Here is a 22,351-nt window from a genome sequence, read left to right on the forward strand (position 1 = left end):
TGCTTGATTGTACTTTCTATTTACTCAAGTATTATTATTTCCCCATTGGGTTGAAGACTAGATTGTCATAGTTACTTTCCTCTCATAAATTAGGCAAGCCATTTCTAATATAAGACTTAGACTCCTTAGGATAGAATATTGAAACATTTAGCATATGTTTCTTGCTTGATATTGTTTATGCTGGTTGCAATTCTAATTTTTATACTTAATATTTGTTCTTATATATAGTTTTGTATTGGATTTAGAATTCTCTTATTTAGACAAAAGGGGGAGGTGCTGGGGGAACTCTTTTGGCTAATAGCCTTTAGGATACCAGCCTACTTTGGTGTGGTCTCTTGTACTATAAATGCTTATGCAAAGGTTACTTGGCTCTCTTGGCTGCTGGATTTGGTTCCTGTTCCCTGCTCATGCAAAGGACTGTTGATTTGTGAGTCTACCCCTAAATAAAGAACCCTTTATTATACTCCATTCTGAGCTAGTGTGCATAGTACTTATTGTATTTTATTGTAATCATCTATACATCTCACCAGATTGTTGTTAGAATTAAAACAATAATAAATGTACAGCTCTTCCAAGACTTTATGAACTAAGAAAGAGCACTGTATAAAGAGCAAAGGCCCTGGACATGTGAGTTTTGATATGAAAGAAGAGAATTGGAAAGTCACAACACACACAACCACAGAGGGAGAAGATAGGCTTTATTTAAGGGCGATGGCAAACAAGTACACTATAGAGATTCTAAGAGGTATTGGGAACATGACAAGAGAGAGAGAAGGTAGCATGGCGGGATATGGAGTGATTGTTAAACATGTACAAGGCCCTGGTTAGATTTCCAGCACTCACAAAAGCTTCCACTAAAAGTTAATTTTTAAAGGCTATTTGCAGGGGCTGGAGAGATGGCTCAGAGGTTAAGAGCATTGCCTGCTCTTCCAAAGGTCCTGAGTTCAATTCCCAGCAACCACATGGTGGTCCACAACCATCTGTATTGAGGTCTGGTGCCCTCTTCTGGCAACTCCCTACAAAAAAAATAAATAATTTTTTTTTTTAAAGGGCTATTTGCCTGAGAAGATGGCCAGAACTGGCACCAGATCTCCTTAGGATGGTTGTGAGCCACCATGTGATTGCTGGGAATTGAATTCACACCTCTGGAAAAGCAGCCAGTGCTCTTAACTGCTGAGCCTTCTCTCCAGCTCCCATAAAACAATTTTTAATTGAAAAAAAGATTGGGCTATAGTTAAAAACCAAAGCAAAGTGGGCAGTGGTGGCATACACCTTTAATCCCAGCACTTGGGAGGCAGATCTCTGACTTTGAGGCCAGCCTGGTCTACAGAGAGTTCCAAGACAGACTCTAAAGCTACACAGAGAAACCATGTCTCAAAAAAAACGAACCAACCAACAAAACAAACAAACAAAAAAGTCAATGCCGGAGTGTTGATGCCAGTGAGAGGTGAACCTTATCTCTTAATTAAAGCAGTGGGTTAAAAGAAGCCTGCCCATGTCCTGGGAGATAAGACAATGGAACAGCAAAGGTATATGCTTCCCATTGGCCTACCTATGAAAGAACACCCTCCTCTAGAAATACCTCTTCACACTGTTGCCAATCCATCAACCAGCATAAGAGTGCCAGGGAAAGCCAAAGCCAGTTCCCATGCACACACACGCTAGTCTCCACAAACAGCTAGCATTCCTAGGAAAACCTGCACATCTTTGAAACACATTCTCTGAGGAATTACCAGACCTGAGTTAAAACTTAAACGTTCTAAACATGGAATCTAAGGAGAGCAACGAAGGTCATTACTACTGATTGAGAAATGTAAGTTTGCCAATTGTCAGGGTCCTAGACCAACGCATCCACACAGGCACTGCCGCAGCAATGGCTCTGGTCCCTGTTGGGACAGTCAGGGCTGTGTATCCACCCAGTTCTCACCCCTCATTGTCTCCCTACCTCATCCAGTGCAGAACAACATGGAGAACTCCCTGTGCTCTAAGAAAGATCTCTTATCACCCCCTCCAGGAGGACAGATTTGCACTTTGCCACATCACTAACCTTGCCACGAGACTCTGGTCCAAGTTTACAAGAGGCCTCTGCCTTCCTGCAGACTCTCCAGCTTCTGGTGGGAAGCTCCCTGTGGGCAAACATCTAGCAATCTACAGCAAGCTTGAGGCCAGATAAAACCTAACAAGTGTGTAGGATCTTTGACAAACCCACTACTTACGGTGTAGCAACAGCAGCCCAAAGGGAGAGCAAAAAGACAGGGCCTGTGATCAGGTAACATCCAAGAAACAGAATACAGGCAAGAAGAGTACAGAAGCAAACTTCCACCCACACCATACAGGGCAGTCAGGGGACCAGGTTCAGTCATGAACACTCCCAAGCCAGAAACTTCCAGTTTCTTCAGGATTTTACCTCAACCTCTCAAAATGGGTAGATTTCTGTGAAAGGAAACAGAAACTAAAGTAGGATCAACTTTAACAAGCCTGACCTCTGAGACTAGAGTGGAGTCATGCTAGTCACTAGTGGTGCTTTGATTGGCGACAGACCCCCAGGGTTTTCCACTGAGAAGACCACTGTTGATCATACAGACCCTCTCTTCTAATCCCTCCCCACCAAAAGAAATGGATGCAGAGGAAATCTATTGCTCTCACCATTCTGAAGAAGTGATACTGATGAATCCATGGTTCTATTGACTTCCTCGTGGTACCCAGTCAAATGCACCAGCCAAAGCAGCCAGGGGAGACTTTCTTCTGTCTCCAGTGGGGCTCTTGCTCTACTCTCCTCCAATAGAGTAAGCAGACCAAAAGTACAAATGGGAAGTACTTTGTTGTCAATCCAGAATTAGCAAACTTAAACAGGATAAGGCAGGCAAAAACAGACTGCCAGACCGGATTTAGAATAGGTTTTAACTCCTAGAGGCAGCAGACTGAGAGTCATCACAACTCCGAGAAGTATTACAGTTCAAACACTCTTGGAGGGCTTCCGCACGCCAACCAAGAGTTGTCCCTTGCCACGCAAGCACATCTGTAAATCACCAATAAGAATTCAGGCCTTAGAGATCGTGAGCAGCCACCGAAATGAATTCTGGTCTGTTGAGGCCAAGGCTGGAATGAGTTCTTACTGCTTGCAGCTGCTGCGTAAGTCCTGGAGGCTGCCTTGAGCAAACTCACTTCCAGGGGCAAAAATCTCAGGCTTGGGAAGCCTCCAAAGAATCCATTCCCCAAAAGTCTTGAAGGCAACCTTCCTTCTTCTGGGAAGTCAGACCCTGAAGTCTTTAGGCTTTTCCCCTGAAAAGAACAGGAATGTCTGGGGCCAGTCTCCCAGCCAGTCAGTGCCAGGCCTGGAAGTCCTCATTTTCTTTCTTCCTCCCTAGTTTCTGTTGCAATTCTACCTCCTTCTAAAGCCTGATTTTATAGGATACCAGCTGGGCCCAAGTGAGCTGGGCCCGAGTGAGCCCAGTCTGGCCCAAATTAGGTGAATATGGACATGCAAATTAGGTTAAAAACAAACAAACAGAACAAAACCAGGACCAGTCAGATGAGCAATCAAAAACTAGTGTGTGTCGGGAGGGGGGGGAGTTGATGTCCGTGGTCCGTGTTACCACAGGGAGGCTATAGGAACCACACAGGTTTAAATCTGAGGGTTGTGCTGAGCCAGCACTGCCCTTCAGGAGCCCTTCTAGAGATGGCCCTGCCCCATGGACAGCAGCAGGGGAGCATCTGGCCCTGGCCCTCATGGGAGAGATGCCTCCCAACCCCTACCGCACTTGGGAGAACTGATCCCATCCCTCACCACAGGCATGAGAGAGCTGACCCAGGGTGTGGGTCTAGGAAAGCTGGCTCCATCCCTCTTCGGAGGGGGTCGGTCTCAGTGTCCCAGACAAGCCAAGCTCAGCTAACACTCAGACCCATATCCTGGGCCTCATCTATGACCTATTGAAGTCTGTAAAGGGACTGGTCCTGCAGAACCATAACTGCAGGATCTCCATGACTTGGGGTGGCTGAGGGATGTCCCAGAGGAGTTCCAGTGAGGGTCCGGTAATGATGCATTGCAATAAACATTTGCGGGTGGGGCTGATTGGACAAAAGGGTTGAGTGACACACTGCAGCTCCCAATGCCACTAGGACAAATGAAGAGGTGTTGGACAGGTGGGAAAGATGGAGGAGCAAGTGGTTTTTGTTGTTGTTGTTGTTTTTGGTTGGTTGGTTGGTTTCAATTAATTTTGGAGGGTTCTTTTGGGGGGACATTGCAAAGGTGAGGGGCAGATATGAAGGGACTAGGAGGTGAGCAGGACTGGGGTGCATGATGTGTTATTCTGAAAGAGTCAATTGGGCCCACAATTCACAGTCTCAGACATTCCACTTACAGCAAACATCAGGTCCTTAAGGGAAGTGTTTCCTAACCTTTAGGCTAGCCTGACTCAGCCTCAACTCTCTTCAGCTGAGACAGTTTCTTTTGATAGTACAGTTTATTATTATGTGGAATGCTAACTTTATACTCCTACTTCCCTGAATTTTGCAACCATATTATTTTTACAAAATTATATTTTGAATTTTTACCAAGTAAGACTTGACAAAGACTCTTTGAGCAGAAGAGTGTTCTTTAAAAACAGAAGTTCAAAAGCAGTAAAATCACTAAGCTTTCTTTTAAAAAATACCTGATTATCAGACTTTTAAAAACCAGAGGTTCCAGGCAAGTCTGGTGGCACTTGCCTTTAATCTCAGAATCCTAAGGCAGAGACAGGTGTGAACTAAATAGTGGCCAGCCTGGTCAATACAGTGATTTCCAGGCTGGTCAGGATTACAGAGTAGACTCAAACCAACAAAAAACAACCTCACACCCAAAATACACATAGACCTTTGGTTTTTATTTTATCAAAGAAGACTTACCCATCACATGAATCATGAGCTACTGACATATATTTATAAAAACTGTGAATGTTCTTTGTAAGTGTGTTAAACATTCAGGATAAAATGCCGTTACTGTCAAAGAGCCTGCTTGAGGAGAGGTGATTATAAGCATGTCGTCCCTGAAAACCAAGACTTTCCTTTTGCTTCCAAGCATACTTTTCTCCAAGTATTTTCCCTACATGTAGGATATGCTACCAATGGGTGGCAGCATAGTCACATCTGGTGGTCGTTAAAATAAGAACTTGGGGAATTCTTCGGGACCACTCTACCACCCCAGATGAAATTTACAACTGAGATATTTTGTATCCAAGAGTATCCAGCCAGCCAGCAAACATTCATTGCCTTTCAGCAGATAATGATCTACTTGTATTTAAAACAATATTACCTGAACCACTTTTTTAAAAAAAGTGAAGTCAGACAAAAGAAAGTGGTGGAAGCACATTGTTTCCACACCATTATCCTAAGTCAGTGGCTCTAAACCAGTGGCCCTGTGGGTTGCATATCAAAATTTTACATTATAATTCATAACAGCCAAATTACAGTTATGAAATAGAACTTTATGACAAAAAGTGTCAGTTTAATGGTTGGGGGTCACCACAACATGAAGAACCACTAAAGAGTCACAGCATTAAGAAGGTTGAGAACCACTGCTCGAAGCGGAGAAACTCCAAAGGAGGTGCTGGGATGTGTGCAACCGCAAAGGCTCTGTTGTAGGGGCCACTTGTTGGTTCCTGGCTGCTCAGCCCAGAAATAACCACACAGAAATTGTAAAACACTGCTTGGCCCATTAGCTCTAGGTTCTTATTGGCTAACACTTATATCTTAATTTAACCCATCCCATTAATCTGTGTATCACCACGTGGCTGTGACTTACAGGCTAAAGTTATGGCGTCTGTCTCCAGCAGGGCTACATGGCTTCTCACTGACTCTGCCCTTCTTTCTTCCAACATTCAGTCTAGTTTTCCCTGCCTAGCTCTATTCTAGCCTATCAGGCCAAGCCAGTTTCTTTATTAACCAATGGTATTCACAGCATACAGAGGGGAATCCCACATCAAGGCTCAACCATGAAGTGGGACTCAAACTCAGGGAAGTGAAGAAGGACTAGCAGATAGCCTGGTGAGAGGTCATTGGAGCCAACTGATTTTCTTTTGTTGTTCTTGTTCTTCTTCTTCTTGTTGTTGTTTTTGTTTTGTTTTTGTTTTTGTCTTTTAGATACAGGGTTTCTCTGTGGAGCTTTGGAACCTATAACTCACTCTTGTAGACCCCAAACTCACAGAGATCCACCTGCCTCTGCCTCCCAAGTGCTGGGATTAAAGGTCTGCGCCACCACCGCCTGGCTCAAATTGCTTTTCTTATGTACATCAAAAAGGGTACAATTCAGGCTGGGGAGATAGTTCAGTTGATAAATATTTGATATACAAATATAAGAACCTGAGTTAAATCCCTTGAACTCATGTAAAAAGCAGGACGCAGTAGTTGGCTTGGTGAGCCCAAGTCCAAGTAAGAGACCCCTGAGGAAACACACCCAAAGAGTACTTCTGCTCTCCACATGCATGCACACATATGTATGCAAACACATATATACACACAAATGCACACACACAAGCATACGTGCACACATACACACAATTTTTTTAAAGGCAAATTTTTGAATCCTGTAAGGACTAAAATTGTATGTCAGAGAATATTATTTTAAGTTGTGTTACTTTCATCTGTGTTGCATTTGTTTAACTCTGTGAAGCTGTGTTACTGTGCCTGTCTAAAACACCTGATTGTCTAATAGAGAGCTGAGCAGCCAATAGCAAGGCAGGAGAGAGAAACAGACAGGGCTGGCAGGCAGAGAGGACAAATATGAGAAGTCTGAAAGAGAAAGAATTTGGGAATGAGAGAGGAAAGAGGGGGATGTCAGGGGCCAGCCACCCAGCTACAGGCAGACACAGAGTAAGAAGGAAAGAAAAGGTATACAGGAATAGAGAAAGATAAAAGCCCCAAAGCCAAAGATAGATGGGATAATTTAAGAAAAGCTGGCAAGAAACAAGCCAAGCATTCATAGCTAAGAATAAGCCTCCATGTGTGATTTATTTAGTTGTTGGGTGGCAGCCCCCCACAAAAGAGACCAAAACGGTAAAATACCACCACCAACAACTGTGGCTATTTTTCTATGTAAACAAAAAACAGCACAAACTACAAACTAACTTTGTCCTCTAGTAATGGTATTCAAATCTTTCAGACTCTGACCCTCTGCAGAAATACATTCTGGCCCATTTGCTCTCAAATCTGGTCCTCATTCTTCTCTACTCTGCAAGAATGCTCTTTGAGACTCTTCAGGCTGCCAGCTGACAACTGGCTAAAACTAACCTTTAAACACTGCCCCAAACAGAAGAGAGGGGAGAGTAGCCAACACTCTCTCTATGGCTTCTTTTTGATTTTAGCCTTGTTGGATGATCTCAGTTTTGGGATCCAATAACCCTGCCACTTTTCTTCATTCCAGAAGCCTAAAGGAATTAGCAGTTTCTGCGTTACTGATATCTACTTGCTTTAGTGTCTTCAACTCAATTTCTCGACTTTTTCAGTATTTATTTAACCAGCTTCCTTTTAAAAATTATCTCTTAAAAATAGAGTGACATGATTTCTGTTTTCCTGATGCATGAACATAGAACACACAAACATACTATATGAAACTGAAGCAAATGTTTCACTAATAATATTCATTTTACTCTGTGCGGTGATTCTGATATTTTCTGTTCTCTCTCTCTCTCTCTCTCTCTCTCTCTCTCTCTCTCTCTCTCTCTCTCTCTCTCTTGTGTGTGTGTGTTTATGTATGTATACCTTTTAAGGGTTTCATGTAGCCCAGGCTGGCCTCCACATCCTGAGTGCTGCTGGGATTACAGAACTGTACTACTATATCTGGTTTATGCAATTCTGGGGATTGAACCAGGATTTTATGCAAACAACTGATCTATAATCCCAGCCTTCTAGTGTTCTTTAAGAATAATAGTCATGCCAGGTGGTGGTGGTGCACACATTTAACCTAAGCACTCAAAAGGCAGAAGCAGGCTGATCTCTGTGAGTTCCAGACCTTCAAGGCCTACAGATCGAATTCCAGGACAACTTGGGCTACACAGAGAAGCTATGTCTTGAAAAAACCAAAACAACAAAGAATAAAAATTACAACCCACTAAACTGAGTTTATATCTCACTCATGTATTTGATCCCCACAGCAGAGATATGGAAAGCACTATTAAGGAGACTGTCCAAATTTATTTTTTAAGTCAGGTTTACTAGATTATAGTTTATGCAAAGCATAGACTGAGGTTCACCTCATGCAGATGCATACCTGAGCATCTGAACTGTTTTCCTGAGAAGACTGTCCTTTGTCTCCTGCATATCTTTGCTTCTTTGTCAAAAAATATGGGGCTGGACAGATGGCTCAGTGGTTAAGTGCGGCAAACTTCTCGACCAGCGAGAAAGAACAACCACCACACGAGGATTCTTCTCAGATCACGCTTTAATGGAGTGCCTCTTGGTTGATGGGGAGAGCAGGAAGCGAGGGGCCCCGAGAGTGCTAAAGCAGCTGCTTATATAGGGAGTAGGCACACGGGTTGCCCTGTGATTGGCTGCCACCATCAGCTGACACTAGACTGCGTCAGGATAGGCCCAAGGACTCTAAACCACCACGCATGCGGGAAGCGGGGGACACGCAGCTCCCAAAGGCATAGCCATATATGGAGTGTTTATTTCCAACAAGACAGGATGTCGGCGCCATCTTGTAATGGTGATTCTGTCCGGCTCCCTGCAGTTAAGAGCACTGGCAACTCTTCCAAAGGGCCTGGGTTCATTTCCTAGCACCCACGTGGCAGCTCACAACTGTCTGTAACTCAAGTTCCCGGGGATCCAACACTGTCCTGTAAGTAAAACCCCACTGCACATGAAATAAAAAGAAATCCTTAAAAGATATTGATTGAACAGTGTGTGTGTGTGTGTGTGTGTGTTATTATTTAACTGGGTGAATATAGAAAATAATTCAATTTGGTTTTCAATCCTACATAAAAACAGAAACGACATTAGTGGGTTAGCATAGGACGTTTGATCCACATATCTAACCTGTAACTCAGTCTCAGTGGGCAATCCCAGCGTGTGACTATTGCACTGCACAATGACTAAAGAGAGTAAACATGTAAGATTTTACAGTTCAAGAAGATAGACAGTATCTTAAGATGTCTTCACATGAGGAAGTAACAAATGTTTGAGAAGACAGATTTTTAACCTAATTTAAGTATTATAGAATGCATATATCTTATTTTATTTTTTATGTGTTTGGATAGGGGGATTTGAGACAGTATCGCACTGTGTAGCTTTTGCTGGCCTTGGACTCATGGAGATCCACTTGCCTCTACCTCCAAGTATTGGGATAAAAGACGTACACTACCATGTGTGCTGAATACATGTACTAAAACATTATATGGGGGAGGGATTGGAGACATGTTTCAGTGGTTGCTATCCTGAGGACCTGTATTTGATTCCTAGCACCCACATGGTGTTTCACAACAGTCTGTAATTCCAGTTCCAGGGATCTAATGCCCTCTTCTGGGAACGTACACCTGTGTAGTTCACATACATACACTCAGGTACACACATATCACAGGTAGTCCATTAATGTGTATAATTTTATAATTTTATGTGTCAGTTTTCCTGTGTGTGGTGCTGATGATTGGGCCCAGAACTCTTTTGCAAGACAAGTATACATTACACCACTGACTATATCTTCAGCCCACTAAAATTCATTTAATTTAAATTAAAAGATATATTTGAGAATTTAATTGAAAAAAGTTGACCATCTGCTTCTCTATATGTCTGGATGCTCCATGTCCCATTATCTGATTATCTATTTTCCATCAATTCAATATTGTTCTTGTTGGAACATAAGTGTTGGAATCAGGTTTGTGACAATCCCGATGAAAACAACGACGACAATACCGTATTTTACAAATCACACTCAGCTCTAGAACCAACTTCTTTGTATTTACCAAAAAGTCTTCTGGAATTTTGATTGGAACTGCACGTGATCAGTATTCCATCTAGAAGTGGAATCCTTGTGGGAAACATGGATACAACTTTGAGTCTTCAACTCTATTGACATTTAAGTCACGAAGACTAACCTTAGTCTGAAATGCAGGTTGTTCTTCTATTATTTGTTTGCAGTCTTAGTCTAAGGCTATACAGAATCTCTGAGTAGGTTTTAACCGCTAGTGTCTGATGGTTAAAGTCATGAGGTGAGAGTTCAGCACAGAGCGGTCTGGTCTCTGGAGTCTTCTTTGGAATTGGATCTGATGTATCCAACCCTTGCTACATCACCATCTTGAGCAAGCTACTTAATCTCCTTTAAATTACCATTTCCTAACATGTTTCCTGGGGAGACAGTGGTGGGCTCCCTGTAATCCTGGATTTGAACCTTGGCATAGCAACAAATGAACTTGCAAATTGGGTATATAATACATTTCTAGCACTTCTCCCCAAGTTAATTGGCCAGGCAGCATTTTCAAGTTTAGCATTGAATTGTATCTCGTATAGAACGTGTATCTGGCAGCAGTTTCAAGTTTAGCATTGAATTGTATCTCATATAGAACGTGTATCTGGCAGAAGTTTCAAGTTTAGCATTGAATTGTATCTCATATAGAACGTGTATCTGGTCATCCGGCAACATAATTTAGTTACTGAAATCCTGTCTGATGGGGTAAGCGTGGAGATTATTTCTGTGAAACATTGTTGCTGCCGCTGTAATAAAGGCTGATTGAGTTTATAAAACACTGTTCCACTGGACCTCTGAAAGACCTCTCACTATGCACAAGAGTGAACATTTTAACCCCTTTGTGTTTGGAGAATGAGCGAGTGAACTGTGTTTGGAGCCAGGGATTCATCTATGTCCTATAAACAAAGACAAATGGTTTTGTTTTTTTCTTTTATGCACGTGAGTGTTTTGCCTATATATATACTACATGCCTGGTGCCTGTGGAGGTCAGAAGAGGATATCAGATCCCCTGGAACTAAAAATACAGATGGTTTTGAGACACCATTTGAGTGCTGAGAATTGAACCTTGGTCCTCTGGAAGAGCATTCAGTGTTCTCAACTTGTAAGCTATCTCTCCAACCCTAAAAAATTGTTTTGAATTGACTTCAGTTAAGGAAAGGAACTGATTAGCTGAGTTACTTTATGTGTATTTTAATCAACTTGAAAATTTCAAGTCAATAGTTAACAAGTCATATTTCTCTATTAGAATGAAGTGCTTGTGAATTATATAAAGTAAATTTCATACATATCTATATATTTAAATTACAGCAAAATATTTTCATTTTTAAAACAATATATCTTGGGGCACTCAGAAAGTCATTAAAATTTCAGCTCCACGAAATTTAAAATTTAAAACTATGGCTTCATTGTTTTCTGTTCTAGAAGTTCTAGTCAATAAAGTTGTTAAGGGTCCTGAAAAGTATTTACAAGGTACATTCATCCATTCTACAATAGAATACTTATTACACATTTGCAATTGTGTTGTCTGAGGCATACTTCACTTGGTGGCTAAGCATTCACAGTCTACTGGAGACAAAGACAAGTAAGTTCGGACAATGTAGAAGATATTCTAATGAAGAAATTAATTGATTAAAAATGTTGGATTTAGTTTATTCCAGTAAGTGCTTAACTAAAGTGTTAAGAATGACATATAATGCTTAAACTTAGGGCAGTGGTTCTCTGTCTTCTTAATTCTGTGACCTTTTAATACAGTTCCTTATGTTGTGGTGACTCCCAACCATGAAATTATTTCATTGCTGTTTTATAACTGTAATTTTTCTATTGTTATAAATTATGATGTAAACATCTGTGCTTTGTGATGGTCTTAAGTGACCCCTGTGTAAAGGTCATCTGACAAACCCCAAGGGTCACGACTCACAGGATGAGAACCACTGGCTGAGGGATGGAACGTAACTTAATGGTCCGAGAACTTGCCTGGCATGTGTGAAGCACCGAGTGTGATCCCAGCCTGGAAATATAAATAAATACTTAAAAGTCAAATATTCTAATACTAGAGACAAACTAATATGGAAGAAGTTACTAAAAATGTATCTAGCCTAACTGAGTGGGAGGATGCAGAAAAGGCTACTACTCATCGGTAAATTCTAAACTGAAAGTTAAAAAACTAATGAAATCCAGAGGAAGATGAAAAGGGACAGAGACACAGCAGCCACACAGGTGCAGAGACGAGGACAGTGAAAACCGCTGTATGTCTGGTTCCTAGAGCTGAAGATGGAGAGTATAGTTCTATCGTGCTGGATGACTGGCGAGAAGTCGATGACGGGCTATGTGTCTCCATACCAGTTTCGTTTCTCACTGCCGTGATAAAATTCCTGACAAACACAGCAGAGGAAGAAAAGCTTCTCTCAGTGAGGACAACATGGTGGACATAAGATGGACTGTAATGTGCCACCTGTGTTGAATGTGCAGCTCTGCTTGCTGTCTTTTTATTCAGCCACTTTTGCTATTTCACAAAAATGGAATATACGTGATGTGGACTTCTATGATTACATTACATATATGCAGTTTTCAAGGTCTATCCATGTTGTAGCATGTATCAGTACTCATTTCTTATAATCCTGAATAATATTCTATTTTTCTTAGTTTGGTGTTGCTGCCCTAACTATCAACAATACAAATGTAAACTTACCATTATAAAGTTCTATAGGTCCAGCATATGGTGCTGGTCACAATGGACTACAATTAAGGTGTTGTTAGGGACACATTCCTCGTGGAAAGTATGGAAGAGAATCTGTATCCTCACCTTTATCAGCATCAAAGAGATCCCTGCATTATTTGGACAATGGCCCCTTCCATCTGTAAAACCAACAAAACAGGGCCATGTCTTTCTCACAATTCTCTTTTGCCTTGTAATATGATACTCATGGTTCTGAAGATAAGGGTGTGGACACATGATTTATACATCATTGTATTTGTCCCTGTAACAGTTGAAAAATTGATCTCCAAAATATACAAAGAACTCAAGAAATTGGTCATTAAAAGAACAAATAATCAAATAAAAAATGGAGCACAGACCTAAACAGAGAACTCTCAACAGAAAAACTTAAAATGGTTGGAAGACACTTAAGGAAATGCTCAGCATCCTTAGTCATCAGAGAAATGCAAATCAAAACAACTCTGAGATTCCAACTTACACCTGTAAGAATGGCCAAGATCAATAACACTGATGGCAACTAATGCTGGAGAGGTTGTGGGTAAAATGATCACTCCCCCATTGCTGGTGGGAGTGTAAGCTGGTACAGCTCCTTTGGATGTCAGTGTAGTGATTGCTCAGAAAATTAGGAAACAACCTACCTCAAGACCCAGCAATAGAAAACTGAGCTGGCTACCTAGGCTGGAGAAGGCCTGAGATGGCAAGCTCTGTGGGAGCAGGAGCAGATCCAGACCAGGGTAATTTGTGGAAACATGACTGAGCCAGTGACCTAATCCAGAGCAGGCCTGAGACAGCGAACTCCACAGGAACAGGTACAGGGGAGCAGCCACTGAGTGAGTAGACCTGAGCCAGGACCTCTGTGGGTGCAGGTGTGAGTCTGGGACCTCTGAGGGAGTAGATCAGAGCAGGTACAGGGGAGCAACCACTGAGGGAGAGGGCTAGAGCCAGAGACCTTTGCGGGACCAACCCCAAGCCAGGGACCTCCAAAGGAATGAATCCAGACCAGGGACATTTACAGAAATGGAACTGAGCCACCAACCTAGGCGAGAGCAAGCCTGAGACAGTAATCTCTACAGGGGCAGAGCAAGTCCCTGATGTGCCAAACAACCTCCAGGAACACAGAGTGACCAATGGGGTGACTGGAACAGTAGCACTGACTACACCATGAAGAGCAACCATCTGAGCCTTGGACCTACTGCCACCAGGAAGATTGATCACCTTAGTCACAGACAGCCCCAACTACAAAGGACAAAATGGGTAGACAAGGTAAGAGCACATGCAACACCACAAAGAACAACACAACATGAGTAAAAACTAGTCACCATACAACAAGAAGACTTGGATAAACAAATATAGATAAAGCAGAAAAAAAATGACCTGAAAAATAACTTCAGGAGAATGTTTGAAACTCTTACAGAGAAAGTGAGAAATTCACTCAAAGAAATAGAGGAAAAGACAAACAAAAAATTGGAAGACATCAACAAACCCCTTAAAAAATGAAGAAAAGGCAATCAAACACATGAAAGAAACTATTCAAGACTTAAAAACTCAAATAGAGACAATAGCTTAAGTTATGTTTTCTAACATAAGTTGAGAGAATTATAGAAACAGAAATCATGAAAAAATTATCAGGAACAACAAATGTAAGAAGAAAAGCAGAATACAAGAGATAGAAGAGAGAATCTCAAGTGCTGAAGACACAATAGAGAATATAGACTCATCAGTCAAAGAAAACATTAAATATAACAAATGTTTAACACAAAATATTTGGATATATAGGACACCATAAAAAGACCAAACCTAAGAATAATAGATATAGGAGAAGGAGAAGAAGTTCAACTCAAAAGCACAGAAAATATATTTAACAAAATCATAGAAAAAAACTTTTCATACCTGAAGAAAGATATGCATATGAAGATACAAGAAGCTTACAGAACACCAAATAGACTGGATTAAAAAAAAAGTCCCCTTGCCACATAATAACCAAAACACTAAACATACAGAATAAAGAAAGAATATTAAGGGCTGCAAGAGAAAAAGGTCAAGTAAGATATAAAGGCAGACCTATCAGAATTACACCTGACTTCTCAATGGAGACAGTGAAAGCCAGAAAGTTGTGGTCAAGTGTTATGCAGACATTAAGAGACCACTGGTGCCAGCCCAGACTACTATACCCAGCATAACTGTCGATCACCATAGGAGGACAAAATGACATATTACATGACAAAACCAGATTGAACCAATACTTAAGACACAAACCCAGTCCTACACAAAGTACTAGAAGGAAAACTCCAACCCAAGGAAGTTGGCTACATCAACAAAAACACAGACAATTGATCTCAGAGCAGCAAATCCTACAAAAGGGGAAAACACAAAATAACATCATCAACAACGAAAACTAAATTAACAGGAGATAGCAATCATTGGTCACTAATATCTCTTAATAGAAATGGACTCAACTCACCTATAAAAAGACACAGGCGAGCTGCCGATTAACGTGCAGCCATGGCCAAGTCCAAGAACCACACCACACACAACCAGTCCCGGAAATGGAACAGAAACGGCATCAAGAAATTCCGGTCACAAAGATACGAATCTCTCAAGGGGGTTGACCCCAAGTTCCTGAGGAACATGCGCTTTGCCAAGAAGCACAACAAGAAAGGCCTAAAAAAGATGCAGGCAAAGAATGCAAAGGCCATGAGCGCACGTGGGAGGCCATCAAGGCCCTGGTGAAGCCCAGGTGGTGAAGCCCAAGGTGCCAAACGGCCCCACCCGCAAACTCACCCGTCTGGCTTTAATTGCTCACCCCAAGCTTGGGAAGTGGATTAGAAGCTACATGGCCAGGGGTCGTAGGCTCCAAAAAACAAAGCCCAAGGTTCAAGCCAAGGCAGAGGCCTCAGCGGCAGCTCAGGCTCCGAAAGGTGCCCAGGCTCCTGTGAAGGCCCCGTAAAAAAGGTCGCAGTCTGCCAGTGTGAAGACAGATGGACTGGTGTGAAAAGCTATACAGTATTTGCAGATGATCAGGACCTTATGCTGTTTTTACAAATAAACTTGAGGCAAGTTCTGTTAAAAATAAATAAATAAAATAAAATAAAAAGACACAGGCTAACAGATTGGATACAAAAACAGAATCCATCCTTCTGCTGCATACAAGAAACACACCTCAACCTCATAGATGAACATCACATCAAAGTAAAGGGTTGTGTAAAAAATTTTCCAATCAAATGGACCTAAGAAACAAGCTGATGTAGCTATCCTAATATCTAACAAAATAGACTTCAAACTAAAATCAATCAAAAGAGACAAAGAAGGAAATTTCATATTAGTCACAGGAAAACTCCATCAAGAGGAAATCTCAATACTGAACATCTATGCCCCAAATACAAGGGCACCCTCATATGTAAAAGAAACACTTCTAAAGCTTAAATCATACATTAAACCCCACACACTAATAGTGAGAGATATCAACACTCCACTCTCACCACTGGACAGGTCAGTCAAACAAAAAATTAACAGAGAAATAAGGGAACTAACTATGTTATGACTCAAATGGATTTAACAGACATCTATAGAATATTCCATTCAAATATAAAAGAATATACCTTCTTCTTAGCACCTCATGGAACCTTCTCAAAAATTGACCTCATACTCCATAAAAAAACAAACCTTAACAGAGACAAAAAAATTGAAATAGTCCCATGTATCTTATCAGATCACCATGGTTTAAAACTAGAAGTCAACAGCAATACTAATTCCAGAAAGACCACAAACACATGGAAATTAAACAATGCTCACCTGAATCATCAATGGGTCAAGGAAGAAATAAAGGGAAAAAAATTAAAGCCTTCCTAAAATTCAATGAAAATGACCACACAACATACCCAAATTTACGGGACACAATGAAATCAGTGTTAAGAGGAAAGTTCATAGCACTAAATGGCTACATAAAGAAGCTGGAAAAATTCACATTAGTGAATTAACAGAACATTTGAAAACTTTAGAACAAAAAGAACCAAACTCACCCAAGAGAACTAGACTGCAGGAAATAATCAAATTGAGAGCTGAAATCAACAAATAGAAAAAAAGAATACAAAGAATCAATGAGACAAAGAGTTGGTTCTTTGAGAAAATCAACAAAATAGACAAACCTTTATCCAAACTAACCAAATGACAGAGAGAGATTATCCAAATTAGCAAAATCAGAAATGAAAAGAGAGACATAACAACAGACATGGAATAAATACAGAGAATCATCAGGTCATATTTCAAAAATCTACACTCCACAAAATTGGAAAACTTAAGGAAATGGACAACTTTCTAGATTAATATCACTTACAAAAATTAAAGCAAGACCAGATAAGCAAATTAAATAGACCTATAACTGCTAAAGAAATAGAAACAGCCCATCAAAATCTCCCAACCAAAAAAGGTCAGGACCAGATGGTTTCAGCTCAGAATCCTATAAGATTTTCAAAGAACTAACTTACTGAGCTCTTCATTTTTCTCTGCTCCCCTCCCTGCTTCTCCCCTCCCCATTTCAACCCTCCCCCAATGTTCCCATGCTCCAAATTTACTCAGGAGATCTTGTCTTTTTATACTTTCCACTTCCCATGTAGATTAGATCTATGTAAGTCTCTCTTAGTGTCCATATTGTTGTCTAAGTTCTCTGGGATTGTGGATTGTAGGCTGGCTTTCTTTGCTTTATGTTTAAAAACCACCTATGAGTGAGTACATGTGATAATTGTCTTTCTGTGTCTGGTTACCTCACTCAAAATAATGTTTTCTAGCTCCATCCATTTGCCTACAAATTTCAAGATGTCGTTATTTTTTTCTACTGTGTAGTACTCCATTGTGTAAATGTACCATGTTTTCCTTCTCCATTCTTTGGTCAAGGGGCATTTAGGTTGTTTCCAGGTTCTGGCTATGACAAAAATGTTGTTATTATCATAGTTGAACACATGTCCTTGTGGTATGATTGAGCATCCTTTGGATATAACCCAAAAGTGGTATTTCTGGGTCTTAAGGAAGGTTGTTTCCTAATTTTCTGAGCAATCACTACACTGACACCCAAGGAGCTGTACCAGCCTGCACTCCTACCAGCAATGCAGGAGTGTTCCCTTTACCCCACATTAGTTGTCATCAGTGTTTTTGATCTTGGCCATTCTTACAGGTGTAAGATGGAATCTTAGAGTTGTTCTGATTTGCATTTTTCTAATGTCTAAAGAATGTTGAGCATTTCCTTAAGTGTCTTTCAGCCATTTTAGATTCCTCTGTTGAGAGTTCTCTGTTTAGGTTTTTACTCCAATTTTTTATTGGATTATTTATTCTTTGATGACCAATTTCTTGAGTTCTTTGTATATTTTGGAGATCAGACCTAGGTTGGTGAAGATCTTTTTCCATTCTGTAGGCTTGTCATTTTGTCTTCTTGACCATGTCCTGATGGAGGTAGGTCTTGCATTTATCTGTTGCTTTTAAATACTGCCTGGCCTGTTATCTATAGCAAAATCCACTTCTTTCCCTCAGCAAACTTAATCAAATGGAAGGGACATGGTCACATATCCAAATCACAGCACAAACTGTAAAAAAATATTTGAAAATTATTTCAGTAATATATAGTTACAATGTATTTAGTTGGTTTGTTGAGATAAAATGTCTAAGTAACAAAATACAACCACTAGACATATGATTTGTGCAGTTACCACCACAATCCAGTTCTAGAACATTTCCACTACTACGAAAAAAATTCCCTTATGCGAGCATTTACAGGAAATCCCCCTTCCCACTCCCACCCCCACCCCCAAGGTTCAAGCAACAATCCATTTCTTTTCCCTGCCTTGACTTTGATTTCACTCCAGAGACAGCACCTTTCTGAGGCCTCTGCCCAGTGCTGATGGGAATGTGCAGGGTAGGTCCTGTGGGAGTAGCCCTCCAGGGGATTTTCTTCCTGTTTTTCTCTCCAGGCCTTTGAGTGTCTCCGCAGTCTCCCTGCACTTAGCCATACTCAAGGGGGCTTCTTTGTAGATCTGGTAGATACTCTTTCTGCTTGCTTTTCTTTTCTTTGATACTTTGCCTACAAATTTTAGCTGAGCCAAACCCAGTTCTAACCTCCTTAGCCCAAGAAAGTTACGGTCCCTGTTGGATTCTTTTGTCTTTTCATTTCCCTGATGTCACAGCCCTGAGTGCTTATGGTCCAAACGCTGTCTCAGATGCTTTATACATTTTCTAGCTATTTCAGACGGGAGGGTGAATCCACTCTCCGTTTTTCTATTATAAGTACAAGTAGAGGTTCTGTTTTTGAGGGTGTTTCCCTGTAGGACCCTGTATCGCCACCTGTGGTTAGGTCTGGTAACACAATTTTCAATAGTTCAGTGGTAGATTTAAAAAGTTTTAAAACCAAATTTGGTAAATAAATGCATCGACGTGTATTTAAAAAAACAATGTGGTGGTGGCTCATGCCTTTAATCCCAGTGCTTGGGAAGCAGAGGCAAGTGGATCTCAGTGAGTCTGACACCAGCCTGATTTATTAAGCAAGTTCTAGGACAGGCAGGACTGATGCACAGAGAAACCCTATCTCAAAAAAACAATAAATAAATAAATAAAATAAAAATATAAAAAGGACCAGTGAGATGACTCAGCAGATAGAAGGCTCTTGCCTCCCATCTGACAGCCTGGATTGAATCCCCAAGTCCTACATAATGGAAGGGGAGAATCAACTGTGGCAAACCGTCCTCCAGTTACCACATGAGAGCCATGGCACACTCATGCCCCACCACCACACAATAAATAAGTTAAATATAATAAAAGCATAAATGATTGACAGATCTATGAAAACCTCTACATATATGCTAAGAACTCTAATAGTTTCTATATTAACAACTCAATAATAACATCCCTTTTCAATTATATGTACATAAGTGTCACCTTGAATTTCACATAGATTGGAAAAATTGATCCAAAGGTTCATTAGTTTTAATGAACTAATTTATTAAATTAGCAGGGTGAGACTGCTGGGCATGAACACAGGCCTTGTTAATGTGAACTACAGAGCTATATCACCACTCCCAAGACAGGAATTTTGAAAAGAGCCTCTTTCATTTTGAAACAACCTCTTGAACAGCATGGTGAGTTTGCTTAGCGAAGAGAAAGTAGCCATGAGAGAATGATGAAAGGCCAGCTCCAGATCCTCCATGGCACACTTGAGGAACGCTCATCCAGGCTACTATTTTTATTTGTGTCACATTTTACAACACTGTTTATGTAATAACAGAAAGATAAATGTGGTTTTTTAAATCAGGATTGATTTTTTTTTAGATAGGGTCATAGCTGGCTTGCTAACTTGCTATGTGTAGATCTGGTGGCCTCAAGCTCACAGAACTCCATTCTCCTGCCTCCCAAGTGCCGTAATTAAAGGAGTGCCCCCACCAAGCCCAGAACACTGATCTTAAGGTTCTTACTAACAGAAACCCCAGCTAAACCAGGGAAACAAAAAGAAAATTAAGTGGCTAACTAGAAGTCCATGTTAGATCTAATTTAGACATGACTGATGATAAAGGACAAAAGCACACTTCTATTTATCTCCCTCCCATCTAGCTCCATTTCTTTGACATCTTTTCTAGAATAATTTCCCATTCAAGATACTGAGAGGCCGGCGTCCCTGCAGATTCAGTGAGTCCGTAGCCCTAGCTCAACTCCTGAGCAGCCTGGTTCTGGGTTCAGAGCCAGGGAACACACCCTGAAAATGGGTCTAGAGCCAGGGGAAGAAAGACTTTGCTCCTGAACCAAGAGCCAGAGAAAAATCCCTAGACCATGAAACCAGGACCAAAAGAACACAGTGAGCCCCTAGATCCAGAGCAAATCAAAGATATTTGCCAGAGTCTAAAAATTATAGTCACAAAGGTAAACAAAACAAAACAACACAATGAAAGAAGCACAGTCTGGCCCCAGAATCAAAGCCTTCTCTGTCCTGATACAAAACCAGCCAATCCCTGAGCAGGGAAGACAGACCAATCACTGAGCCCCTAGAAGTTTAGCCTTCCCCTCAGGCAGGCACTGGTAGTTGGGAATTCCTCTTAGACCTTGAAATCCCCTTACTTCACAGGGGGCAGCCAATCCCAAGCCTGGAAGTCTGGAATTCCCCTCACGGAGACAGCCAATCATAAGCCAAGCCCAGAGGCTTGGCATTCCCCAAGTCTCTCCCCCTTTACAAACCCTCTCTTTCCACCACTGGTATCTCTCCTGCCCTATTCCTGTTGCTGTTGCTGCCGCTGCCGCTGCCGCTGCTGCTTTCGACAGATGGAGGGACCTGAGTTAACGCACAATAAAGACTTTGCTTTTGCATTGGAAACAGTCTCCTGGTGATGTTTTGGGGACCCAGACTTTTGGCGTAACAATCGTACTTACTCTCCTGTTTCTACTTCATGGTTCAAAGTATCCCAAGCAGATGTCCCAAGGCTTAGTCCAGCCTAAGCCACACATCTGTTCCTGACCACTTTAGCTTACTGAGGGGAGAGTTCCTTGGGATCTTGAGATTAAGGATGTGTAATGAGCATGGAAACAGATTCCTCTGAATGAATAAAGGGGAATCTGTAGTGTAGATACAGCAGGAATTTTATAGAATAAGAATGAATGCAACTTGATGTAGTGTAAAAGCATTTTTTCTTGTGTGTGGTGTGGACAATTACTAAGATGAAATATCAAGAGAACGTTTGCCCACTTGAAGGCTGCCACAAATGGGGAGGCTGCACCCAGCAACCTTGGTAACGAAGTAATCTTGCCACACGAGAGGGACCCCCACCCTTCTGTGGCCAGTCGATATTGATAACCTAGGACATCTGGTTATCAGAAGAATCAAATGAGAGGCAGTTTCAAACTGGCATAAAAGACACTCTGCCTTCCCGAGTGCAGACAGAACTCTCTGCCTTCCCGAGTACAGGCAGAATGCTTTGCCTTCTAAGACCAGGCCATAGACTATGTGGTCAAGAACTGATGTAGCACCTGATACCAGCCTAAGAACGGGACATCGAAAACCTTATCTTCCAAGCACAGACTACGGGGTCAAGAGTTGAGCCTCGTCGTCCAGCCCCCAGTGCTGTCAGGCATCCAGCCTGAAGAAATTCAAAAAGTCCTTTTTTAAGGCTGAAGGATACCAGGTCGTATGATGCTGTTTAATGCGTGCACAAAATGTTAAGAGAAAAGCATAGATGTGTTAATACATATGTTTAGTGTGTGGAATGTTAAGAAATATCTTATAAGTAAGTGATAAGTTGTATTAAGCTTAAGAAGTGTTTGATAGGTAATGGATAAGTGGTATTAAGTTTAAGAAGTGTTTTATAGGTAATGGATAAGTTGTATTAAGGTTAAGAAGTGTTTTATAGGAAAGTGATAAATTATATTAAGGTTATGAATTGGTTTTATGTATTAGGTTTAGTAGGATTAATAATTGTGATATTGAAGTGCCTGTGTGTTGCCCATCATCAATCCCCCATGCCTATTAAGATTGTAAACCCCACCCCCGATGCCTTGGATATTGAAGTTGCTAGTAAAGAATCATCATAAAACAATTCTCTTGCTTGGTCTGGTTACTCATCGCTCTCTGGGGAGAAGGGCACAGGGTCCTCATAGATATTACTCGAAAAGAACCTGGAGCTGAAGTCCCCCAGCTCATAACAGGATGAAAATCTCAGCTGCAGTTAGGAAATCTGAAG

The sequence above is a fragment of the Microtus pennsylvanicus genome, chromosome 4 (assembly GCF_037038515.1).
Source record: "Microtus pennsylvanicus isolate mMicPen1 chromosome 4, mMicPen1.hap1, whole genome shotgun sequence".
In the NCBI taxonomy this organism is placed as follows: Eukaryota; Metazoa; Chordata; class Mammalia; order Rodentia; family Cricetidae; genus Microtus; species Microtus pennsylvanicus.